Raw genomic sequence first — 27,610 nt, 5'->3', positions numbered from 1 at the left:
AAGTTTAATTGACTTTAATATTTTTTGTTTAAAATACCTGCAAGTCTTAGGATAGGATTCTTGGCACAATTTAGAAATGCAGACTGAAGTTCTTTCCAAAGAAAAGGGTGTTCATCTGTATAAGGCACCCGGCAGTAGACCAAGCTTTGAGAAATTGCTATAAATTCTCTCATAGGGCATATTATTAAAAACTCCTAGTGAGGTATGGGTCATGAATTCTTAATTGGGGAAAAAAGTGGGAAATTCAAATCAATTTTCTAATTTACTAAGCTATCCCCATGGCAATTTGATGGAGAAGCAATAGCATAATGACTAGCTAAAATGAGACATAAGGCATGCTAGTGAATGAAAGAACAGCAATGCTATGCTCGACCAGTATAGCTAATTGGAGTTGATTATGATTTCACTTCTAGCATTTTGGATGCTTAAAGACCATCGTCAAATCAGAACATAAGACACCACGGATAAAGAGTCAGAAAACAGAGGGGAGCTCTTATTTCTCCAATTAGAAAAGGAGACAACACATAAAGGGACCAGGCAAGTAACCCTTTCACCTCTGTGACCTGCATATATGTTAGAAAAATTTAAAGTGTGATTATTTTTAATTGGTCTGCCTTTCTCTGAAAAAGAGAAAGAGAAAAATGCATATATCCATTAGACTGACCTAAAAACCAGGTGTGTTGGTTTGTTTGTTTTTTCATGTAAATACTTCCTTCCATCCACCAATGCTTGAAAAACAGACGAAAGTTGTTCTCCAAAGCCAAAAGAAGCAATGCTTACCACATCACAGACAAGAAGGCGGTAGAAGCCTTAGGTCAGTTTTGACTGCCATGAGGATATCTCTAATGGATGACTGATGACAAGGACCAAATCAATTTTCCCACACAGCACAACTAAATTCTATTTCCCTGATGTCCCTCTGTAAGGCATTCTGGATCCTCTAGAATCTGGTGCCACAACTTCTCATCCGACCCTCTTCAAAACCCTCCTCACAAAACCCAGACTCCAGCCACAGGCTCATACAGATGGTGCTATAAATCACCTTGCCTTCCTTCCCTTTTAGTCATTCCTCCTGTTTGGAATGACCTGCATTCCCCTCTTCACATGCACAAACCTGCCTACCCTTCATGACCTATTTGCAAAAGCATTTCCTGCATGAAATGTCCCTGCCTGTCTTAGCCTGATACAATTTATCCCTTCTCCCTACAACTTTGCCTTATGGTCCCAGTAATGTAATTCTCTACTCTGTATGACTATTAAGTGTATGTGTTTTGCCTCCTGAGATCCTTGAGAAGAGGGTCTACCTCTGATGAATGTTTCTCTCACAGGGGGTAGTGTGAAGCCTTGCACACAGAAAGTGCTCTTGGGACTGAAGGACTGTGGTCTCCTGAATACAGTAATTCTACAGGCTGTTTCTCAGTCTCGAAAAATACTATAACTCTGTCATTTGTTTTCCACACGTCTGGTCTCTCAACACTCATTTTTTTCTCCAGATCGTCTGTGGGGAGGTGTTTTCTCACTAAAATCTGTCAGACAATTTACAGGAATGCCTTGGGACTGTCATCTGCTCTACCAGTGTGGTTATGCCTTATGCTACTGATATTTGCATTTATCCTGTGCATGATGCCACTGACCAAGTGAGACCCCACAGAGCTCCTGCCCAAGAGTCCACATAGGAAACTAGCCCCGAAATATTATTCAATTTGGATTCATGATGTCTGACTCAACATTATTGCAGCTCATGATTTTTTTTGGTGACAGTGAAATGCCCTGAGCATGCTGCTGCTGGGCAAAAAAGAAATCCCCTTCTTCCTAACTGTACATGTTCCAGTGGATGACTGTATTTCTAACTGCCATTCCTAACTCCTTGGAAGCTCTGAGGAAGCACCTAGGTTAGAAAGGAAGAACCGGTAGGAGGAATAACAGACATTCTTTTGGCCACTCCCTATCACTCCCAAACCCTGAACTCTGGAGTGTTTACCCAAAGCATGATTTTTGGGTCAGAAGAGAAGTGTGAACAGGAACCGGAGGGAAACAGAGTGGAGAGGTAATTAGCCAAGCCAGGACCATATGTGGAGAGGAGAGAACCCCAGGAAAGTTAACTTTGAGAACCGTACTTCTTCATTCAACAGCTATTTTCCAAACCCTACTATATATACCAGGTACTTCTCTCAACCAGAATAAGTCATGCTTTCAGTGTGTGGCGCTTCTTCTCATGTCTTATTTTATTTGATACTCATGGCATTTATTCAGAAAGAAGTATAATTTTCCTGTTTTACAGATGAAGAAATTAGGTGCAAAAAAGTGAAGTGTCCTACTCAAGCTATCAGGGCAATCACATCGCAGAGTTGGTTTTAAATAAGGTTCTCTGATTGCAGCAGAATGCTGACCGATTCTTCTGCATCATCCTCTCCAACGCCCATGGCAGCCTATGAGTGAAATGGGGGAAGGAAGTGTTCAATATTTAGCTTGCTATGTTTCACAAAACAACCCAAAAGATCAATTAAAAACAATAAAGATTCACTGGAGCAAAGGTCATGGGCAATGCTGGGCCGCATTGGTAAAATCCCTGAATGATAAGCAAAAACTATGTCACTCGAAAAGTGTTTTTTCTTTCTTTCTTTCTTTTCTTTTTTTTTTTTTTTTTTTTTTTACTACTTTGCAAGTAATGGAGTGGCACAAATGAGGTGTTTCTGGGAACTGCACAGACGTAGATTATTTGTAATTAGTGTAGCATCACTTGTGTGAATGGGGGCACCACATTGAAAGGTTTAAGAGTTCTTTTTCCAAGTCATTTTCCCAAGAAAACACCTTTGTGTTCCAAATCCTGGGCAAACAGAACTCTACTTATCGCTATAAGCAGGATATTGAAATTTCACGGGCAGTTTTTAATAGGTAGGTTAAAATGCTAATGATGGTGGTTGCCAGGGGCTGGAGGGCAGAGGATATAGGAAGTTAGTGTTTAAAGGGTATGGTTTCTGTTGAAACTTGGAATGATGAGAAAGTTCTGGAGATGGGTGGTGGAAACAGTTGCACCACAACAGGAATGTACTTACTGCCACAGAAGTGTGTATTTAGAAATGCATAAGATAGTAAATTTTATAAATATTTTACCACAATAAAAGTTAAAAATTAGAAAATGCTAATATATTTTCAAATCAGATTCCATTATGAAGGTATATAATTTGTGATACAAAGACAAAAGCAAACTTCAGTTGAATCTCTGATTGATCACCAACTCGGAAAAAAATGACTTTACTTCTGAACTGCGTAAGTTAAACATACTAAAATGTGTTCTCGCCTCTGTAAGAACAAATACAAATTAAAAATAAGAGACTTAATTCTCCTTGAAAATAGGGGAAGAGATCCCCCCAGCCATCCATCCCCACCCGCGCTTTTTGTCAGAGCATTTACTTTAGAAAACTAGAAATTTTAGGTATTTTTCCCCTTTCTTTGTGTATATAAATTCTTTTGAAGACTAGATAGGTCTTTTGCCACCTTTGTGACACAGAAATATCTTTCTCAAAGACCTGGGGGCTATTTCTTAGAAACGTAAACATCAAGATAGAGGCACTGCCTCTAGTTTCTGTTGGAGAGCAGATGCTTAACTTTGGTGGGGTACCTTGCTCTAAATTACAAAACTACTTCCTGTCAGATCCAGCAATCCCACTACTGGGAATTTATCGAAAACAGCTGAAATCAGGATCTCAAAGATATATCTTCACTCCTGTACTCATTGTAGCACTATTTACAATAGCCAAGACACAGAGAAAACCTAAATGCCCAACCACAAATGAATAGATAGAGAAAATGTGGTATATAAAGGCAAATCTCAGCCTTAAAAAGGAGGAAATTCTGGGATCACAGAAAAGAAGGAAATATGGGACAACATGGATGAACTTTGAGGATATTATGCTAAGTGAAGTAACCCAATCACAGAAAGACAAATGCTGCATGATTCTACTTCTAAGAGATGTCTGTAATATTCAACTTCACAGAATCAGAGTTGTAATGTGGCTGTAGGAGAAGGAAAATGTAAGCTATTAATCAATGGGCATGAGGTTTCAGTTAAGAAAGATGGATTCTAGAGATCTGCCAAATAACATTGTACCTACTGTCAACAATAATATACTGTACACACACAAATTGGTAAAAAGCGTAGATCTTATTTTAAGTACTCTTACCAGAATAAAATGCAATTTAAAAAAATAAAGACATGAGAAATTTTTCATTTGGATAAAACCAATTAACAATTACCAAGGATGAACCACGCATGACAAATGATGATACCAAGTCCTCCTACTTGAATACAAGTTGTAGTTTATCTTGAAAACATGTATGCAATGAGCTGTTTGGCCATATGAAAGGAGATTTCTTTTGTTTTTGCTACCTCTTGGTAGTTTGCCTGTGATGTGCTTCATATTCTGGTTTAAAGCTTACCTAATAATAAAAGTGTTGTTTTTTTTTTTTCTCTTTTACAATTGTGGAATGGATTTCTGGGTTGAGACATTTCTTTTTTTTTTTTTTTTTAAGATTGTATTTTTATTTACTCATGAGAGACACAGAGAGAGACAGAGACATAGGCAGAGGGAGAAGCAGGCTCCATGCAGGGAGCCCGATGCAGGACTCCCTGCATGAAGCCTGGATCCCAGGATCCCGGGATCACACCCTGAACTGAAGGCAGATGTTCAATCACTGAGCCATCCAGGTTCCCCTGGGTTGAGATTTCATTCTTAATTATATTTCTCCAACTGTATATAAAACTCTAGCATCTATACTATAAAACTTATAATTTTCAGTACAATTAATTTTGGGGGGGAAAAAAACTAAAGCACAGACACACATGAGAGAAAAGGCTGTCATTATTACAAACTGTCAGGAAAACTAAGAGAAATGGCCAAATGAGCTTATAGAAGAAAAGGAAAAGATATTTTAAAATAATGAGTATGATAGTTACAAAAGCCAATAATAGTGAAAGGGTACGTCCAGGACAGGAAGAAATTTCCTTACACAAGCTCATGAAAAAGTTTTGTAAAATTACTTCCAAAAAGAGAATTCTATGCCTTCAACAAAGACAAAAAAATGCAAAGACAAAAGGGAAGAAAGGCAAAGAGATCAGAAGGAGGGAGGGATGGAGGGAGAGAGAAAGGGAAAATGTGGATGTGGCTAACATAATCAGAACTCACAGAAACTCGTCCTTCAATTTCTAATGAACTTCTTTCCATGTCTGCACACCCTGGATTTCTCTAAACAAAAACTGTGTGAAATTTTGTTATATGTTTGGTAGTATTTATCCCCTTCTACCTTGTACTATGGATATTTCTGTATACGTCTCATGTGTTCTATTTCATTGTGAGCACCTTAAGGGCTTGAAGGCAAAACAAATTTTTCTTTTTTTATAATTCTTGTTTACATCCATTACAATGTCACATGGAGAGCACAGAACTAGGAAATATCTTCTAAATAAATTAATGAATATAAGTAGGAAGAAATATTCAAACAACTTCCATAATCTTCCTTAAAATGAATGAAACAAGCATTACACATTCAAGATTTATTTTTAATAAAAGGAAAAAATAGCAGGTGTTCACCGGGCTTGTTCTTTTATTTGGGTCAAATAATCACCTGCTTAGTTATTTACTTACTCTATTTTTATTTTGTTTATAATTATATTATTTATATGACTATATTTATTCTACTTTTACTTGATTGATCATGTTTGCTGACATTTTTATTTTATTTAATTATTTGTTTTAGCTTATATAACCATTTAATGTATTTACTTTTATTTATATTTATTGTAATTTTACTAATTATACTGAGCAGTTTTATGAAGGAGCAGGGACATCACCAGAATCACACAATACAGAAGTCTGATTATAGGAAAAATGAGTGAAATGAATAAGAAAACTATAAAACAAAGATGTGGAGACTTGAAGACCGGACAATAAGAAAAACAATAATGCCAGCAACATAGGCAAGATGGAGATGTAGGGGGAAAGAATCTAATCTTTTTTTTTTTTTTCATTTATTTATGATAGTCACACAGAGAGAGAGAGAGAGGCAGAGACACAGGCAGAGGGAGAAGCAGGCTCCATGCACCAGGAGCCCGATGTGGGATTCGATCCCAGGTCTCCAGGATCGCGCCCTGGGCCAAAGGAAGGCGCTAAACCGCTGCGTCACCCAGGGATCCCCAGGGGGAAAGAATCTGAAGAGAATCTGTAAGAGGATATAAAAGAAGCCCTTTTGAAATTGTGAAGCTCCTCGCTTTCCAAATTTTCAAAAAGCAAATATAATCAACTAAAACAATGTTATTTTCCTGAGATCAGATGCACCAAAATAGGATTCTAGACCTTACTCTGACCTTGTGATTAGGCTCCCAATTCTTAAATCAAATACACAATTATGCCAGTTGTACAGATTTTTTTTTAACTCTATCAATAAAATGTCAATACAAAGTGTTTCTCTATGCCTTAGATATAATCCTTTGGACAGCGCAATCCCATGAGCTTCTGAAAGCTCAAATACACCATTATCATCGAGGCACTTTTCAAAGAAGTGAGATGGAGAAAACAGATTTGATCCCGAGGCAAGCCCTTTTGTGCCAGGGTCTGTAAAACCTGACCACAGCCCTGGCAGGCCTGGGACCATTTGAAAGATATCTTGCTGACAAGAATCATGAAAATGCCTTTTACTCAGGTATTTCCCTCACATATCCAAGCTCATTGAAAGCAGGCGCTTTCATTCAACAACACACACTGAAGGGTTTCTCCTGTGTGCAAAGCCATCCACCCTGCCCTGCAGACAAAAGATGAGAAAGACACAGTCTCTGATCACAAGACATGGTCTATCAGAATCCACTGACACAAAAGCAATCAAGTGAAAGGCAAAGTTAGATATCTGTTCTAAGGCAGCACTTCTTGAATAGTAATGTGCATAAGGATGATCTGGAGATCTTGGTAAAATGGAGATTCTGATTCACTATGTCTAGGACAAGACTTGAGATTCTGAGTTTCTAGTCACCTCCAGAGGCTGTTGCTGCTGTGCCACAAATCACAGAATGAGAAGCAACAGTCTAATTGATAAAGTGCCAACAAAGGGCTATGGAAATGCTAAGTTAGAAGTGATTCCTTCTAGCTGATAGATTCAGAGAGGTTCCACAGAGAAGATTCTGCATGTAAACAGGCAGAGATTCAGATGTAATAGATGGGTGTGTCTGTGCAGGTAGGTGAAGACTGCAAGGACCACACAGAGGAGGGGGCGGAGTGTAGAGGAGAGGAAGCAAGGAGAGGAGAGCCAGAATTGCAAGAACAGAAAATAAATTGAGCAAAGTACTGAAAGCAGAAGGATGAATAAACTATTTAGAGAAAAGCAAGATATCTGGTAAGACTAGAGTGTAACCTACAAAGTGGGTGAAAAGGACTTATGGGAAATAGGTCTGGAATGATCAGTAAGGAAGAAATGATGGGAATTACATGGATTTGACTCTGAGAGGAGAGGACAGGATGTCTGACCACCAAGAAAGAAGGGAAGTAAAGTCCAGCTGTTAAGCAGAATAAAACATCCTAGGATGTAGGTCTGGTCTAAAGCTATTCATATTGCACATTTGGCCATTTATAACTACGTACCCAAATCTACTATTGTTGTTTAGTATAATTGCCTTTCTGCCAATCATAGCCTATTCTCAGCCAAATAACCTTTCTTCAAACAAAACTGTGCAGGACCGAAACAAAATATGGCCTGTCCCAAGCTTTTACAGTGTCTGCAAATGACAACCCTAAACTCAAGTAGTGGCTCGGTGGAATCAGAAAGCATTTATTTTATTCTCAAAACCTGATAATATCCAGAAATATTTCATAATGAAATATCTTGGAAAAAGAAGCTAAATGAGGTTCATCCCGGGTATCATATAAGCTGATGAATCACTGAACTCTACCTCTGAAACTAATAATACACTATATGTTAATTAATTGAAGTTAATTTTTTTTTTTAAAGAGTATATAGGCAGCTAGCATGGAAAGGGACAGCACAGTCAACGCATGGTGGCACAGGACGGGGGGCTCACACGATGCCTAGAAAGTTCTAGTAAACTGCCAAACCCCTAATGGACAAGTTCATTGCCTCCTCTGCCAACATTATTAGTGATAAGAAAAAGAAAAGAAAAGGTATCTAAAATACCTAACGTAAAATATCTAATAAATCCTCTATCAGTATTTGTTTGTGTCTGTCCAAATCAGTAGAATCAGTAAATGTCATGAGGACTCTTTGGGACAGGATATGAGTCTCACTTAGCAAGAAATTCCATGTGAATTCTTTAAATAAGTCTGGAAGTAGTCAAAAACATAAAAACATTAAAAATCACCCATAGATACATAAATGAATAGATATGTGATAAAGCAGATGTTAAATAACATTAGTAGTAGAATCAAGGTATCGGTTATATGAGTGCTCACTGTAACAGATTTTCAACTTCGCTGCATGCTTTTAGATTTACATAATACAATGTTAGAGGAAAATTACTAATAATCCTATTATCAATCTTATTACCACCCTTATAAAAATTATAGTAGGTAAGAAGTGAAAACATTATGTTCCCCTCTCTGCTTTTTTCAGCATCCTTAATCCTACTCCGAACATAATTACATGTAACGCCTACATTTAGATTTTTACATTTTTTGTATATAATTTTCTCTTTATTTTTCTTTTTACAAAAAAAAAATGAATCATGTATGGATCTACAAGTTGCTTCTTTAAAAAAAAAAGATTTTATTTATTTATTCATGAGAGATACAGAAAGAAAGGCAGAGACATAGGCAGAAGAAGAACCAGGCTCCCTGTGGGGAGTCTGACGTGGGACTCAATCCCAGGACCTCAGGATCAAGAACCACTGAGCCACCCAGGTGCCCCAAGTTGCTTCTTTTATTTAGCAACATATCATTGACATGTATCTACATCAGTTCATATAATTATACTTCACTCCTTTTAATGGCTAAATACCATTCCATTAGCCAACTATTGCATAGTGTATTTAACCATAACCCTATTGATGACATTTTGATTATTTTCAGAACTTTGCTCTTTTCATATCACATTTAGGCTTGTGGTGATTTTAGTATAAATAGAAAAAAAAATCCATCGATCACTGGCATCTACAGAGAAGACCACAGTGAAAATCTGAAGTGGTTCTAGTGGCTAAGAAACATAACATCTAAAAAGGGATGGAAGCAAAATACACAGGATCAAAGGCATATGGTTACCTCAACAGTGGGTAACTCAGTTACTGGGCATTGTCAGTTATCAGCAAATACCCAGTAGCTAACAACTAGGCAAACTAATCCTCTAAATATTCACCAGAATGACTTCTGTACCAACTTAAAAAATTAATCAACTTCACTTCAAATGCCCTCAGATCCTCATTCCAATAACTTGCTTTTCTGAGTCCTTATGCCAAAGCACAGAAGAAAAGTAAATTTGGATGGAAGGCAAAAGGCTTTTATAAGTAGGCATGTTGATGGCAGTGAGAAACTTGAGCTATTTAAAACAAACAAAAAAAGTCAAAAACAAAACAATAATAAACAGTGATATGGAGTCTGGGGCCATTTTGGGTTAGAGTCTTACATCTTTAAACAGGCCCTGAGGACATCACATGCACAGTAAAAAATAATTGATGTTCAAAAATCATGGCCCTGAATTATTAATTAAAGGTATAATTTCTCAGGATACTCGCTATAGGACAGCTGTGTGGTATGGAATATACTTTAGAAAGACATACTATTAAAAGAGTTGCAACAAGATCTTTGACGTCAGAAGACTGGGGAAGGCCTTGAGCTAATCACCAGACAGAACCACAAAACAAAAGCACAAAGATCACATGATTGATCCAAGGTCGTTGGAAATGATCAGAGCCTATGATCCAGGAGAGGTGGTGAATCTTCTGCCCCTGTGTTTGCGGCCACCCCACGACCACAAAATTGTCAATGAGGAACTGCAGCCTTAATTTTTCATAGTGCTCTACAACCCAGAAAGTACCTATCCTGGAATCTTTGCAGAGAACTGAGGTTTAATCTTAAAGAAATACTGTGATAGGAGATGTGAAAGTGAGTGGTCCTGCTGGAGAACAGAGAGTGAGTTATAAGGCACAGTTTTCCTTGGAGAAGTAGAACTTCTAGACCCCTTCTAGAGGGGAAAGAAAGGCAGTGTTCATTGGCAAGGAAGAGGGCTGCACAAAAGCAAACTTATGTCCAACAAATTAAGCATGGGAAAAACAAGTTGTATGTGTGCGTGTGTGTGTGCGTGCGCGCATCTCCTTGCTAGCATGTATTTACGGTCACCAAAGTATTGTTTAGGATCATTCAACTTTGAGAATCTAGCCTGATTCTTTCTCTACATAGTCATCCTTGCTAAATAAACAGAATAGGAGATGTATTCGAAAGAGAAATGCTCAAGGAATCAGGAGATGGCCATTCAAGGCTCTGTGTAACTCTGAACAAGGGCCTTAGGGTTGTTAGGGGTAAAGTGGGTGAAATGAATCTGAAGATCTCGAAGTTTCCTCGCAGCTATGACTCATGTTTCTAGTCAGGTCTTAGCAAATAGAAATGAGACACGTAGGGGAAATCCAAATACCATGCAGTGCGCAATAGAGACAAAATTTCACATTTTTGCATCAAAGGCTTGTTGCAACAAAGGCTTTCTGAGCCCTGTTTAAAATAGAGGACTTCTTTCCTTAAGCTCTATCCTCCTCTTGGTTGGTTTTTAAATTCTCTCCCTCTTTTTCTATCTTCTTATCAAGATGACCTCTAGAAAAGCAGAAGCCTTGGAAGTCAGATGATAGTATTTGGACATTATTTGGGAAACAAGAATCAAGGAAGGAGCAGCGACTTTCGTGAGGTCAAGAGCTTACTTGTGAAAACGTGGGATTGCTTTTGATTCCCAGTTCACACTTCCCTCTGATAAAGCCATGTTGCCTCCCAACTCTGAAAAACTACTAGGAAATAGAACTGTCCCCCTAAAAATAATACACCATTCATATCCCCGGGAAAAGTCATGTCTAAACAGGCAGTGGTCCTGTGTCAGAGGAAGACAGCTACTCAGGCACAGGAAAAAAAGCCAGCTGCTAGGGAAGCTAAAGCCCCTGTTCTCTTCCCACGACTCTGTGAAGATTTATGGTGTACATGGGGAATCCTGGCCAAACTACCTCCAGGCACTGTTGGACCAGATCCCTAAAGGAGTCCTCGCAGCTATGAAGTTTTTAACATGTTTACCTGCTGGGCACCAGACAGCTGTGAGTTCCTGAAGCTTCCCTGTAAGGAATAAGACTTGGTACTTTGAGATATTCAAACATGAAAGATTTGAGCAAAATATACTTAGCTATAACATTTCATTAAAAAAAAAAAAAAGTTGGGATCCCTGGGTGGCGCAGCGGTTTGGCGCCTGCCTTTGGCCCAGGGCGCGATCCTGGAGACCCGGGATCGAATCCCACGTCGGGCTCCCGGTGCATGGAGCCTGCTTCTCCCTCGGCCTGTGTCTCTGCCTCTCTCTCTCTCTCTCTCTGTGACTATCATAAATAAATAAAAATTGAAAAAAAATATTAAAAAAAAAAAAGTTGAACTGGGTTGGAGATTGGTAGTCTTTGTAAATCCCAAGTGGGGGAGAAAAATCTCTAGATTTAGTGGGAAAGCACTGCCTCTTCTTACATACAGCACTGGTTGTCTGACCTGGCTGCTAGTTTTGGTTAAGTCCCTTTTTATTCTTTTCAATTAAAGCTGTTAGTCAACTTCTGGGTACTTCCTATCATTGTACCACTCCTTCCTTCAAGAACCTGGGCAGGGGGATCCCTGGGTGGTTCAGTGGTTTGGCGCCTGCCTTTGGCCCAGGGCGCGATCCTAGAGACCCAGGATCGAGTCCCGCATCGGGCTCCCTGCGTGGATCCTGCTTCTCCCTCTGCCTGTGTCTCTGCCTCTCTCTCTATATATGTCTATCATAAATAAATAAAAATAAATCTTAAAAATAAAAAAGAAACTGGGCAGTGTCTCAATTCGGACACTAAATCAGAGGATTATTGTTTTTGTACATCCCAGCTTTCAGATTAGTAGTAAGCCTATAAAAGAAAGAGAAGAAAGAAAGAAAGAAAGAAAGAAAGAAAGAAAGAAGAAGAAAGAGAAGAAGAAAGAAGGAAAGAAAGAAAGAAAGAAAGAAGAAGAAAGAAAGAGAAAGAGAGAAAGAAAGAGAGAAAGAAAGAGAGAAAGAAAGAAAGAGAAAGAAAGAAAGAAAAGAAAGAAAGAAAGAAAGAAAGAAAGAGAAAGAAAGAAAGAAAGAAAGAGAAAGAAAGAAAGAAGAAAGAGAGAAAGAAAGAAAGAAAGAAAGAAAGAAAGAGAAAGAAAGAAAGAAAGAAAGAAGAAAGAAAGAAAGAAAGAGAAAGAAAGAAAGAAAGAGAAAGAAAGAAAGAAAGAAAGAGAGAAAGAAAGAAAGAAAGAGAAAGAAAGAAAGAAAGAGAAAGAAAGAGAAAAAGAAAGAAAGAAAGAAGAAAGAAAGAAAGAAAAGCTAGCAAGCAGGCACCTGGGTGGCTCAGTGGTTGAGCATCTGCCTTTGGCTCAGGGTGAGATCCTGGGGTCCTGGGATCAAGTCCTGCATTGGGCTCACTTGGGGACTCTACTTCTCCCTCTGCCTGTGTCTCTGTCTCTCTCTTTGGGTCTCTCATGAATAAATAAAATATAAAAAAAAGAAAAGAGAAGAAAAGAAAAGAAAGAAAATAAAAGAAAAGAAAGGGAAAGAAAAGAAAAGAAAAGAAAAGAAAAAAAAGAAAAGGAAAGAAAGAAAGAAAAGAAAAGAAAAAAGAAAAGAAAGAAAGAAAGAAAAGAAAAGAAAGAAAAGAAAAGAAAGAAAAGAAAAGAAAGGAAAGGAAAGGAAAGGAAAGGAAAGGAAAGGAAAGGAAAGGAAAGGAGAAGAGAAGAGAAGAAAAGAAAAGAAAGAAAAGAAAAGAAAAGAAAAGAAAAGAAAAGAAAAGAAAAGAAAAAGAAAAGAAAAGAAAGGAAAAGAAAATCGAGGGGGAGAAGAAAGGAGCTTTGCCCTCCTGATATCCTGGGCTGCAAGCGGCTCTCCTTTGAAATGACTAGAAGAAACTGCTCTCAAAGACACTTTCTCATATGCTGCCAGCTGCAGAGGGGCGATTTCTCAGGGGAGGCTTGTCTGGGCTGACTAGGACTGGTTTCGGGGTGTGTCTCCATGCCTCCAAGAGGCCTGCCCTGGGCAAGACTGCATTCATTAGTAATTTAAAAAAATTTAAAAATCCAGAGCTGGCAGCCAGCGGGAGGTTTTCCTACACGGATGTGGACCTCCCACGTGCTCCAGTCACAGACACCCCTGGGCCGGGAGAGGTCCCCGACGGATCGGTGCCAGGCCCAGACACAAGTCCTCCATTCTGACACGGAGTGCTGCCAAGCGGGGAAGAACCACATCCTTCCTCATCCTAAGGCCCCTGCTTAAATCGAGCGGTTGTTCGAAGGGGAAAAGCACAAGGGGGGAGGGAGGAGGCGACATCACTAGTTGGTGTTAATTATAACAAGGGGAAACCTTTATTCCCAATATGAAGTTTCTAAGTGAATTCAACACAGAATCTCAGGGCCGGAAAGGCCCTCGAATATCATTTGGATTCGAACTTTTTCCGAAATTCAAATATCCCTGTAACATCCTTGCCAAGTGGACGCGCAGTCCCTCTTTAAATATCTCTAGCGATGGTGAACTCATTACCAAGTCAGTTTTCATATGGCCTGAACTGTACTAAGTGTCTCCTTATGCTGAGCTGGGCTCCGATCCCCCGGAATTTGTACCTATTTGTCCTGGTTGAGGTCCCTGGTGCCCAATCGGAAGCCTCCCTCTCTCCTCCACAGACACCTGAGGACATTCACCCCAGCGGCTCTGGTGTCTGAAAGCAGCCTTGCCATATTTCCATAGACCTCACTTTGCAAAATGGGAGACTAGGGCTTTTGCAAAGCACTTGTTCCCTTCCTTGCTCCTCTAAACCTCAAAGGTAAGGAGAGGATACTGAGAAAATGAAAAGCTCATTAGAACAAGAAGATGGGAGTCAATGGATTAAGGTGCTTCCTGTACTATTTAGGCTTAAAAGGAAATTGAAAAAGGAAAAGAGGAAGCAATTGGATCAGGAGGTTAGCTCATCCAGGCAGGGTTTCCGGGGAACTGTCAGACCCATCAGTGTAGTAAGTGAACATCTGTCCCATATGGCTCACGTACCCCAAGGCAAACGGGACGGGGCCACGGGACAGAGGGCACATCCCCACACAGTGAAGCAAAGCGCCAAGTTTCAGCATGGGCTTTGGACTCCACAGACTGGACTCACCTCCTCTGGAGTTATGCCAGCTTCTTAATCACACCGACTCTCCGTTGCCTGATGGGCGGACGGGTCAGTAAAGCATCTCAGGGAATCAGGGATGAGGATTATGTGAGTTAATATCACAAAGCACGTGGCACACAGTAAACACTCAGATTTCTGACCTATTATTATTATTATTATTATTATTATTATTATTATTACTAGAAGTCTAGCCTTCAATTCCCCAGAACTTTTGCCTACACAGTGTAGCAATGCAGGAGGCAGAAAACCCATGTATCTGGTAGGGTGAAATGAGGTCAGTTGTCACGTGGGAGGCCAAAGGCAGGAGAAGCAGCATATTTCGGTGGAAAGTACACTGCACCAGAACTTAGAAGACCAGTTACAGAATCTTGGCTCACTGTAGACAAGACACATCCCTCTCTGTCGGATTGGCAGAGCCAGGGGCTTAGCCTTCTTGACCCAAACTTTCTAGTATTCTCAGAGAACCATTACAAGTACTCTGTGTAAAGACAAGTAGGAAGATTTGATTTCTGTATGCCTCCCCTGGACCATGTGTCCATATCAGTAACTGCAAAAATCCTTCACACCCCAAAGCACAGAACCTGACGCTGTCACCCCAATTTGGTGAGCCTTAAGGATCCCTTTAAGAGGACAAAGCACTTCAGAGGTGCACTGAGTAGAGGTTATAGGTTTTGTATTCAGTCGCTGTTGCCATCTCAGCAGATACAGCATTAGGCGTGTGTGTTTCAAATAAGTCAAGACAAGCGCATGAGTTCTGCTGTGTTTCAACAAGTAGGAAGCCAGGAAATGTGTTTTATAAACATTTGGGAGTATGTGCTTGGAAATGCTGATAGGAAAGACTTACAGAATGACCTAAGTCAAAGAAGTACGGATCTCCTGGGGGTGTTACAGTACCTGTTCACATACGCTTTGGTGATGAAGTCCTTCTTTACCCTGCGTTTGGTGTTCTGTGCTTCGATGGAAAGCCCAACCTCACTCCTCACCCCTGGGACTCCTGGGCTCTAGCCAATCTGCGTAACTAGCTCCCTGAAGCCTCCGATTGCTCTCACCTCTGTGAGCCTTTACGGTAGAGGTTGGCAAACTGTGGCCCATGGCCAAATCACTCCCCGCACGTCTGTTGTTGTATTGCTTGTAAGGTGAAAACACTTGTTACCTTTTAAACGATTGAAAAATAAATAAAAATAAATAAAAATAAACGATTGAAGAATTTAAAAGAGTAATATTTTGTGACGTGAAAATTGTGCGACTTTCACACAAAATTGGGCAAGGGGTTGAGGAATCAGACAGCTGGAACTATAGCACTGGGGTTACAAAAAGACCTTAGAGGTAATGAAGTCTAAAAACTATGGGCAGATTTAGAACAGGGACACAGAAGAATCAGGAATGTGCCCCAAGAAGATTATCAGTCAGTGGTGCATAGAGTGAAATGGAGGGATGAGCCGTTTGAAAGGTTTCCATTGAATCTATGGAAGTGCGGTGAGTTCTCGAATCGAGAGCTAAGTGGTCACTCGATGATTATCACAATCTCTGAGCTTCAGTTTTGCCACTTAGGCCAATTTGGACCAAACTGACCTTGCAGAGTCGTTGAGATAAGGGACGTGTAAGTAATTTGCAAATTGTTAAGCACTTGGACAAACAGGACGGAGTACTCTTACGACTACTCACTAAAGCCAAAAAGCACCATCTTACTAAATTAAATAAGTGATGTCTATTTTTATAGGATCTTCCTCTCAAAATGATATTGACATGGTTGCATACGCCAGTTTCATTTCCGTCAATGTTCCAATTACATATGAACTTTTTCTTGCTTTTCACATACTGGAAGCAGAGTCATCAGGGAATTTTAAAGAACTGCTATCAAGGTATGCCATAAGGATATTACAGTCAACATATTAGCCATAGGTCAAATCACCTTGGCTTGCAATTGTACACGAACATTTTTAATTCTCAGGATGATCTCGAACAATCACTTACGATAGATTCTAAGTCACTTTCCAGGGTGAAAATAGAAGAATGAAAATTTTCTTGCCTGGATTATTATACTAGGATGCTCATTAATTGCCCCACCAATTCCTTTCCTAAGCTCCAGTGCTATGACAGCAAGCATCAGACCTGTCTTTTAAACAGACATAGATCTGATAGCGTCCCTCCCTTGCTCAAGCATATGCAATGCTTCTCCTTGCCGTACAGGTTTAAGTGCAAATTCCTCAAGAGAGTATTTAAGGTCCTCAAAAATAGGGCTTTGACTCAACTTTTTAAAGTATGATCTTCAACGACCCCGGTGCTCAAAAACCATCACCCAGTCAAACTGGGCTCTCCCCAACCAAGGCACGAGCTTCCCACCTTCACTTTATGTTTTCCTCCTTTTCCCTTTATCCAGAGCACCACTCATGGTTTTTAACTGTGTCAGTTTAGTTCACCTGGAATTATGTTTTCCAGAATCCCCTTCTCTGTATGGTTCTTAGTTAGGGGTAGCCACAGGGAAATGTGCATGCAATTTGGATGGGAGAAGTACAGCAGTATCCATTGCTTTGCGAGGGCCCCTCTAGGCCCTGGGTACTAGTGCCTCTCACATACCTAACTGTTGATCTGGTGGTTGACCTCCTAACAGGGGGCAGCAGGCATGTGCCATCATGCCGTCAGCTCCTGGTAGATCTCTCTTCAACCTCTCCAAGTCCAAGGCCAGGCAGGTGCAGAGCTCTGTGGCTATGCCCACCAGCTCCCTCTGCAGGCCACCCACATCATCTAGATTAGGTACAGTGAGAGACAGTTAAGGGTTGCAGTTTGTCCTCATGGGCTCCAGGTTGCTCTCTCTTCCCCTTTACATCCAGCTTTTCTTCCTAACCACCTGCCTACCATGGGTGGCAACACTCTTCCACAGACTTCTTTGCCATCTTCTTCTCAGGGTCCTAAGCTAATGACATTTTCTCATCTCCCATTGTCCCCTTTTGAGGCTTTGATTGGGGCCAGCTTCAGCCCCCATTGTAGGTATAATCCTTATGATAAATCCCATATTCTATATCATCCACCCATTTCATTTAAGCTCCTTGGTTCGACCCTAACTCGCACACTGCTTTTTCCCCACTAGTCTATGTCAAAAACCTGCCATCAATTCAAGAGTCACTTCAAACACCATTTCCTCATAAACCTCTTCCTGAGTGACATGGTTGTCTCTTTAAACCATAAACCTATTTTTCCATATATCTTTTAAAGTTATGTTATATATTCTGACTCTCTTCCAAATATTATACACGTTGTATTGCAAACCCCTATGAATATCTTACCTTCAAAATGATCTATAAATTCTTATTCTTTGGGGGCTGTGTTTGTGCAACTATATTTTAACCTCCATATCTCACTAGTGTCTTGCCTGCAAAAGATTCTCAGCAAATGCTTATGGCCCAAAAGAGTAAATGAATTATCAGTGCTACCATTCCCTTTTCAGGATCACAGGTAACTAAATCCCCGTGCACTGTATATGGTATAGCCTCACTTGTATGGAGACTGCCCTGTAGCCACTTTACCTTTCCATTCCCTTCTCTCAGAGAAGAGACTATCTAATCTGAATGTAACTAACCCTGTTTATTTTTATCATACACTCAGTTCTAACAAAACTCATCAGCTTGCTCCCTAGTCTATAGTAAAGCGGAAATAGATAATTATATGGGGGAATGGAGAGAAAGCTGCTAGAGCAAGACATGCTGAAAGCAAGAAAAAAAATAGCAGACAATGAAAGAGAGAGAGGACAGAAAATTTGTGAAAATCAGATTACACAAATTTAAAAGTATATGGGTCTAGGGCCATTTAGTACATAGGTAAATGATCTCATCTCAATAAATTTTAAAGGAATTAGTCTGCTCCAATGAGCTGTCTTGAATCACCAAGATTAAGTAATGCCACATATCTTAGAATAATCGCCTTCTGAAATTATTTTTAAAACAAAAATTTTGAAAGAAAGTTACGTACTGAATTCAAGCTGTTTTTTAAATAATCTCGTAGCACCTCCCATTCTCAGGGGGAAAATGGGTGTTTTTTTAAATTTTGTTATGCATTCATTCAACAAATATATAGTGAGTGTCAACTATGATTTAGGCACTGTCCTCATATTTGTGTGTGTATGTAAGTATGTTGTGTATGTGGACCTTTCCGCCAAGGAAATCGTCAAACTTGGGAGATGTGGGATGATAAAAGCTACACCTTTTAAATATCTCACAAAGAAAAAACAAACAAAAAAAGGTCATTGTAAGTCAGCACCATATTGGTTTCTTACAAAGAAGCAAGCAAATGCAATCAACAAAAAAGGACTGAGTTCATTGTTACTGGTTTCTTCTAGGGCAAAATAAACTGTCAACTAGAATGAAGTTTCTTGCCTTCCCTACACAACCTTTGCCTCATTTCTCTGCCAAACATCTCTTAACTGCAGGGAAGGTCCCTGGAGACTCCAATGGTGCTGCAACCCTGCACAATTTGCTTTGGAAGAAAACTATGGCAAAACACAGGTAAGAAATATTTGATTTTTTCACAGCCTCCCTGATACACATATGGAGGCAACTATAACGCTCTTGAATTTTTTTCCTCCTGGTTTAAAACTAAATTTTAAAATTTATATAAGGTTGCAGTAGGATTGAGTGAGATAATAAAAATAAAGCATTCAGCACAGCTCCTGGCACACAAGAAGCACTGGATCAATATTAGTGATTATAACTAGCAAGAGGTCCTAAACTTTCAGCAAGCTCTATAAATTAGCCTCATTAAGTGTTATCTAGGGTAAAATTTCAGCGTCTTCTGTTTTCCCTTTGCCACCCGGAATGTTCTGGAGCCATCACTGGAATACAAAATAACTTTCCAGCAAGTCAAGTCTTGCTGGGGAGAAGGATGGGCAGACTAAGAAGTACTGTCTGTAGGTATGTCTGGAAGAGAGACAGACAAGGCCGTCCTACAACATCTTTGCTCCCACATCATTCCACAGGACTGGCCCTTCTACCTGCAGAAGTTCTCTGCTGAGGATAAGGTACCAGAACAGGTCCTAGAACAAAATAAGTATCACTAATTATATGACTGGAACTTTGGCTCTGATTTTTTAAAGGAAGTTAATAAAATAAGCACAACTGAAAAACTGCCTGAGTATTTAAGTGTAAGCATGTTTGCAGAGGTTATTTTAGTTCAAAAAATAATAAAAATAGCTCAAATGGACTGAGCACTAATTACGTTCCAGGCCCTGTGCTAAGCGCTTTATGTACATACTTAATCCTAACAACGCTTCTATTCTCGTGCCAACAATGCAGATGAGGACACAGGTTTAAAGATGTTAAGTAAATTTACCACATCCCAGAGGTAGTCAGTAGCATTACCCTACACACATTGTCTCAGTGTAAAATCCACATTTTTACCACTACATGCTATTGAAATGATACGACCTGAAAGAACAGGGTCACGTGTTCATTCAATGATTCAATGCTATTTATTGAACTATCCCTTCATATGAGTCACCATGAAGTGGGACGAATAGACATGAATAAAATATTCAGAGTCACTTACAATCAGAAAGCAGAATGGTATAGTGGTTACGTTTGCCCCAAATTCAGATACTGGCTCTACCGCTAACCAACTGTGACTTTGAGGCTCAAAGAGAAGTAATAGAGGATAAAGTTATTCTTTGGTTTCAATAAGCTAATATTTGTAAAGCACTTGCAAGATGCCCGGCACATGTAGCAAGCTGTTTTTCATTTATATTATTACAGGCAACATGAGACTATATATGCGTAGCCCAGTAAAGACTTCATGGAGAAGATCTTATCTTGAAGAGTTCAGCGCCGTTTAGATTTGTAGAGTCAGAAAGAAGAAATTGATCTTACATGGAATTAAATTTGCCTTTCATATGCTCACTCCTCAATTCATCAGATTTCAGATGCTGGTACTGAAAATCTTGTAAGGAATTGGCTCTGGGTCCAATGTTTTGAGGGACTGATGACATAAAACACCTCCACAAGAATTGTAAAATTTCCAGCTGAATTGAATTGTGCAACAGTGCATACATTTTCATACATTTCCACATTGTATGTGGAAATAAGAATGATATCGTTTGAGGGGCGCCTGGGTGGTTCAGTCGGTTAAGCGTCCGACTCTCGATTTTGGCTCACGTCATGATCTCAGGATCCTGAGATCAAGCCCTGCGTCAGGCTCCCCACTCAGCAGGGAGTCTGCTGCAGATTCTCTCTCTCTCTCTCTCTCTCTCTCTCTCTCTCCCCCCCCTTGGGCCCCTCCCCCCTGCTCTCTCTCTCCCTTTCTCCCTAAAAGATTTTATTTATTTATTTGAGAGAAAGACAGCATGAGAGAGAGAAAGAACACAAGCAGGGGAGGGGCAGAGGGAGAAGCAGGCTCCCCGCTGAACAAGGAGCCTGATGCGGGACTCGATCTCAGGACACTGGAAGACCCAGGGAGCATGACCTGAGCTGAAGGCAGACACTTAACCAACTGAGCCACCCAGGCGCCCCTCTCTTTCTCTCTCAATTTTTTTTTTTTTAAAGATGATATCATTTGAGAAACAGCAAAGGAATCTGGTTTTGCTTACTTTGCCTGTGTGTGTGTGTGTGTGTGTGTGTGTGTGTGTGTTTGCTTTGAGACATTCTAATGGAAAGGTCTATGAATGACAGATCAATGAAACGGAACTGTCTTTCTCCTCTGTTCATAGGACCCTATACGAGATCAAAGCAGTTTAACCACTCACCTTATACATAAATCCTTCCATCTTCCTTCACTCTCTGTTTAAGGCTCCAAATACGTCAAACCTGGTCACCATCCTACTTCAATCCTTTCGGTGATCTCCTGCTGCATTTTGCATAAAATCCCAACTCCTTCTCATGGCCTACAAGAAAGCCTCCTGTGGCCCCGGCTTATTTTAGGATCTTATTTCCACCACTGCTCTTCCTGTCACCTGGCCCCTGTCACCTCAACCATGATATCAGACCAGCATGGCTCCTTCACAGGCTTTTCCATTAATTCAAATGTCACCTTTTCTAGGGCAATTTTCAGCACAAACACACATATGCATATATATGTGTTTAAGTGTACATATGTGTGTATAGATGTCTGTGTACAAAACAAGTTTTTTTATTTCAATATTACATATATAATTTATTTTCTTGTCCAGTTCTATCTCTTTCTTTCTACCCCTTGAGAACAAATAATTATACTAACACCTATCTAGGAATTTATTTATTCATCATTTATTTATGATTAAGCAGATGCTGTTCGCTGGGCCTGTTCATGGGATATAGCAGGCAGCAGGGTCTCTGGTCTTGTGGGTGTTACGTTCTCATGGGAGGTGAACTAGACTTAATCGATAGACTAAGTAAATTAATTAAATCATATGTGGACGCGGACAAAGGGAAAGCAGAATGGGTCCGTGAGATGAGCACTGGGCATGGGTGGAGATGGGAGGCAGGATGCAGAGCAATTTTATATACAGCAATTCACTCAGCCTTCACTGAGAGGATATTTGAGCAAAAGCTTCATGAAGATGAAAGAGTTAGCTTTGCGGTTATTTGAGCAACTAGGGCAGAGAGGAAACAATGCAAACCATACCTGGCTTTACAAGGTATTTTAAAGACTGGCTTACACACTGAGTGAAATAGCGTGTGGTTTCTTGTGCCAGTCCACTGTTCTGGGAATTTCGTTTGTATTAATGGACTTAGTCATCACAGCGATCCAATAAGTTATATATTGTGTTTACCTCATTTCACAAAAAGAAATTAAGTAGGTAACTTGCCCAGGATTATACAAATGGAGCCAGAATATGAACCTATGTAACAAAACTCCAGGCCCCTACAATATACTGCCTCTTGGTCTAGAAAATTCTGATCCAATGATTCTGAGACTTCAGTGCAGAGGCCCTAGCTGCCTGCTTCCTTAACAAGCTGTCCAGATGTCTCCATGCACCACATGTACATGGTCCATGCACCACAATTTCTCAGCAGTCCGATTCATCTCCCACATGAAAACTTTCCAGATATTTTAAAGTAAACATCACGCTCACTTCCCATCCTTACCATCCCCACTGTTTGTCAAATTGGGAAAAATTTCCTTAGATCAGTGGAAGCATCTACTCAATAACACCCCCTCTCCATCTGTGTTTCATGTGAATTTCATCATCTGGATGAGGATTTGGGGTAAACAACAATGTTGAATGAGCAGAGGAATGAGTGTTTATTGAGGGCCCTTTGGGTGTCAGGTTTTAAGTGCTAGGGACTTATATATTTTATCTGACTTTAACCTCGGTAATATATACAAATATATAGATACAGGTACAGATACCGATATAGATGTGCATCTATCCAGGAGATAGCTAGACTATGCTAATTACCATTTCTCAGATGAGGAAACTAAGTCTGCACAGGCTAAGCAAGCAGTATCTAGGATTCAATGACTCTAAAGCCAGCCAACTTTTCACCACCCACTCTAACCATTCAATCCCCAACTCCTGCAATTGTTTCATTCCATAATTGGAAACCGAAGTCTGATCTTCCAGAAAAGTGCTATTTAGTGTGTATTTCCACTCTCCAGCATCCATCATTTCTGTAAGTTGAAAGAACTCCTATATTTATTCAATGAGAGCCAAGCTTCTTCCATGGGCACTAAATTAGCTCAAAAGAAGAAAGCAAAAAATATGCACTCATAATGCTAAAATTCAAATGAAAGCCAAATATTTTATCTCTTTATTTCTTTGTAGAAGATTATGGTGATTAATGGTGATACAGAGCTTGCTTTATATAAAAAGGCTCTCTTTTCATTTCCCAAACAATAAATGTCAGTGTGTATAACCCAGCCATCTATTTTCTCTTCCCACCCCCAAACCTGGATCCTGAAGGGAAAAAGGTTACAGGTCATGGGCATATAGCAGAATCACATCCTGAAGGACATGTCTGTGTGGACTCCCAGTGCAGCACTCAGTCATGAGTCTCACTGAGGACAAGGAAGCTGCTGGTATCTGGGACTTGGGCACCCCACACGCCATGCTGTGTGCCTGCCTCTGTGGGAAAGAACAGGGCAGCTCTTCTCTTAGCTTTTCATGGTATCTCCCCAGTCATTACAATACAGGCACAGATTCATAGACTACCTAAGACTACCTTAGACTACCTTATTCATAGACTACCGTATTCAAATTTGGCTCCTTGTCCAAATTTCTCATTTTAGAAGTGAGAAAAAGGACTCTGAGAAGGAAAAGCAATTAACCAGTAGTGAGGCTGTTGGACTGAATCATTAAAGGGGGAAAAACCCACATAAGTTGGAGTTAGAAAGCTGAGGTCCACGTCCCAGCTCCACGATTTGCTTGCTGTGTGGCCTTAGCAATATTTAGACTCTCAGACTCAGGAGGTCAATGGTATGAGCAACACGTGCCTTTAGTTACCTCAGGTTTTGTAAAAAAAAAAAAAAAAAAAAATGTGTGTGTGTGTGTGTGTGTGTGTGTATAACAATCATTTTGAGGGCTTAAAGTTCTACATAAACTAAAACCGTTATTATTTGAACCTAAGTCTTGTACTTTCTATTCCAATATCTGTTTGGGCATGCAACTGAATATCATCGCAGCCGTTAATCATAATAAAGGTTAAATTCCCCATGCACCAGGCCCTTAATAAATGTTATGGCATATGACTGACACCTGTCAAAAGCCTGATGAAATGGGTTTTATTATCCCCTTTTACAGATGATGAAAATAAAGCAGAGACAGAACAAAGACTTTGTCCAAAGTCACACGCAGGGAAGTTGGTCTCGTGCTAAAGCTTATGAATGTTACATAGCCACAATTTTAGGTTACCATAGCATCTAACCATAACTGGCTTAAGGAACTGTGTTATCTATGAAAAGACCGCTTTTCAGATATCAGTTTATAAAATGACAGGTTATGTTTTCTGTTGGCTTTAGCATTGGTTGGGAAACGAGGAAACCAGTGTAATCATAAGGACTTATGTGCCAGACAGGTAGAAACCAGAGGTTTCTCCTGGATATAGGCTAGATATAAAAGGTCACCTGTCTTTACTCCAATTATATCAAATAATGGCTGGCCAGATACACATTCTTCATCACTTTTAGAAATCTTGAGATCGAAGTTCATCACAGCTGCCCACTTCCCTGGAAACTTCCTACTTTCTTTCAGGTAATTAATTTATGACACTTGACACTGGCCTTGCCGTCAATATATGCAAGCAGCACTTCCTTCCCTGTGTTTGCTGCAAAACACCCTTCATTACTAGGATAAAAATGTCCTTTATCCATCATTGAGCCAGTGATGGCCAACCTTCTTAAAGTCTGTGACTCCTTAGCATTTTTCTGATTTGGTGACCATAACATTAATGGAAATGAAAGCTACCTTCCAAGCCTATAGAGACAGCCTCTGAGATAATTAATCATATAATTAAGTGTGAGAAAAACTAGAAGGCCAGTGCTGGGCCTACCTAACACAGTATGAAGCCATCATTCACTTAACTCTGCACTTTTTATAAATAAGGCACTGTTGCTATGTGCCTTGACTACTTAGGTGCTATTCAGAGACTTGGATAAGAACACATAGGGACAAATTACTGGCCCAGAGTGAAAACAAGCCAATAAATTTTTAAAATCACAATAGAGAAAGAGAGAAGATGGTAGAAGCATTTCGAGGGGTCCCATGGCCTGGGAAGGATAGGATTCCAGCAGCAGGCGTAGGAAGGTAGAGGAGGAGAGGACAGGGCTGCCGAGGCGGTATGGTGTCAGGACACAGGGAGGGGACATTCCCGGATCTAGCTACACAAATCCTCCAACTTTATGGTGTTGGGTCTAGCAAATGTGGTACAGTAGACCAAACGCCTTTGCACTCAGGCACACACCAGTTCTAGTTCTTACTAACTGACTAACCTTGAGCCAGTCTGTAAGTCTCCCTGTGCCTTAGCTCTTTCATCTGTAAAAGGCAGACAATAATATATAACTGAGAGTTCGTTTTATGCTTAAGTGAAATGACAGGAGTGCACGCACCAATGAATGCTGATTTCCTTTGCCCTCCTCTTTTTGACCGGAAAATAGATCTCTTGGCATAAAACATTAGGGCATTTTCTCTTTATTCTCCTTTCCCCTTCTAGCCTCAAATTTCACAAAGAGATACGGAGACAGAATTTCAGAGCTGAATCTTTAAAAAAAAATTTTTTTATTTATCTATTTGAGAGAGAGAAAGAGCAAACATGAGCAGGGGTGGGGCGTGGGGGGAGGGAGACGCAGGCTCTCCCACTGAGCAGGGAGCCCAGTGCCATGGGGGGTTGCGGGCATGCGGGGCTGGATCCCAGGACCCTGAGATCGTGACCTGAGCTGAAGGCAGAAGCTTAACTGACTGAGCCACCCAGGCATCTCAGTTGAAAGGAATCTTAAAAATAACATTGTATTGCAGCAGAAGAACTTTGGGGATCATCCGCTAGAGCTTCCTCACATTTGAGGCCCAGCACCAGAGACTTCTCAAGTCATAGGCAAGGGAAGACCCCAATCAGAATGGCAGGATGGAGATGGGGGGGGTGTCCTCACCCAAGCCCTCAGTCCTAGTCCAGAGGCCACACAATTTCAGGTCTTTCTCACCTTCTTAACCTCGCTGAGCTTCAGCTGCCTCCAAAAACACACAGGATCATTGCAAGGATTCAATGAGGTGATACCCATAAAGCACTCAGTACGATCCATGATGGAGTTCAGGAGAGAGTAGCTATTAAATTCTGATTTTCACAATTTAACAGACAAATAAACTGAAAGAACCAATGGCAGAAGAAATAATTTGTGTTTATTAAATGCCTCCCGTGAATAAGGTGCTGGGGTAGGGACCCCAGCTTCCGGGCAGGCGTTGGGGCCCTTGTGTCCTGGCTGAGGAGCCTGAGGCCCACCGCAGTACACTAACTTGCCTCGGGGACCTGTCAGACGCTACAGCTCCACGCTGCCTCTGGTGCCAGAGCTAAGGCACAATCAAGTCAGGCTACCAGGAGGTCTCCCCATCAAGGCCACAACCCCATCAGTGCACTCTCACTTCCTAAAAAAAAAAAAGAAAACAAACAAACCCTGAGCCAATGAATAGCTAACCTGAATTACCACCACCCCCCCCCCCAAATATCAGGTGTCAAATGTTCTGTAACTTTCCCATTCTTTGGGGGTTTTATTTCTCTCCCAGAACAATCTCCAAAATGGGCAAAGAGCACAGTAGGTGGCTCTCTGTAATATTTCACGGGCAAGGCGACAGTGACTCACCAGATCCTACATCTGTGTCACCAGCAGAAGCCTTGACAAAGTTGAGCAACAAATGAAACTGTGTGTGTGTTTGCAGATAACCTTTATTTTCTTTCTTTCCTCCTCTGCCTCCTCTGCTGATTTCCTCCAGCCACATTCTGCTGTTCTAACAGTGCCAGGTAAGACGACGCTAACTGGCTACCTTTTGGCAAAAGCAAACATATGCTTCCAAATGCCAAAAGCAAGGAGCAAAACGTTTCTCCCAGAAACTGCATTTGCAAGCCTGCCTGCTTGCTGCAGAGAAACCTGACGGCCTGTGGGGAGTCTCAACGGATAAATGGCCCCATTGCCTGGGCCAGAAACAGATCTGTTCATTTTCCTACAGAAGCCTGCAGCCATCAGTTCCCACAGGGAGGACTGAGGCTCCAGACCAGTGATCAGCACTGCCAGCAAGCGGCGAGTGGTCTTTTCTGCAAATGCTGCCTCTGTATACTGCTCTCTATTCCATCCTGCACCCACAGAATCAGGGGCAGAGAGAAGAACACTCTGGCCACTCATGATATTTGTTCCTCAATCTTCCTACTGCCCTGTGAATTAGCACAAGGATGACAGAAGGAAAAAAAAAACACTCAGAACAGGAAGAAATATGTAATATCATTCTGAACTTTATGTCTTCACAGGTCCCTTCATTTTAGGAGTGGAAGGTGCTCTACATCAAATGCAGAAGAGTAGGAAGATTGCCTTAGAGATCCGGGCTTTTGAACTTCCTCTCCGGAGAGCTGGCCTTGCTAACCTCCAAAGAGCCTGTTTATAGATTGTTCGCTCAGCAAGGAAATATGCTCTTCGGGACAGAAAGGATACCCTGCAGTCACCAGCCCAATAAAATCAACTTAACTAACATAAATTGTTAAAGAACTCATTGGAGAGGTGACGGGGTGTGACAGGAAAAGCCCTTAACTAGAAGTTACAAGGTGGGAACTGTACTCCCAGGGCTGAAACGTAATAACCATGTGA

General features: G+C 40.7%; 1 protein-coding gene and 1 long non-coding RNA gene across 7 annotated transcripts in view; one reads left to right on the top strand and one right to left on the bottom strand.

The window, feature by feature from the left end:
• LOC112645830 (interleukin 1 receptor accessory protein) overlaps nt 1-27,610 on the bottom strand; it is a 128,178-nt gene that overhangs the window by 97,463 nt on the left and 3,105 nt on the right. The gene's annotated exons all lie outside the window — the stretch shown is intronic.
• LOC112645831 (uncharacterized) lies at nt 1,892-27,610 on the top strand. 2 transcript variants are annotated; one of them, XR_003127282.3, is made up of 3 exons: nt 1,892-2,162; nt 18,702-18,867; nt 27,277-27,610. It is a non-coding gene; the product is annotated as an uncharacterized LOC112645831 (long non-coding RNA). The 2 variants fall into 2 exon arrangements; XR_004811902.2 differs by lacking the exon at nt 27,277-27,610 and adding an exon at nt 20,110-20,324.

Source organism: Canis lupus, chromosome 34 (genome assembly GCF_003254725.2).
Source record: "Canis lupus dingo isolate Sandy chromosome 34, ASM325472v2, whole genome shotgun sequence".
Lineage (NCBI taxonomy): Eukaryota > Metazoa > Chordata > Mammalia > Carnivora > Canidae > Canis > Canis lupus.
The sequence above is the reverse complement of the archived record's forward strand: the minus strand, read 5'-3'. Positions and strand labels throughout refer to the sequence as shown.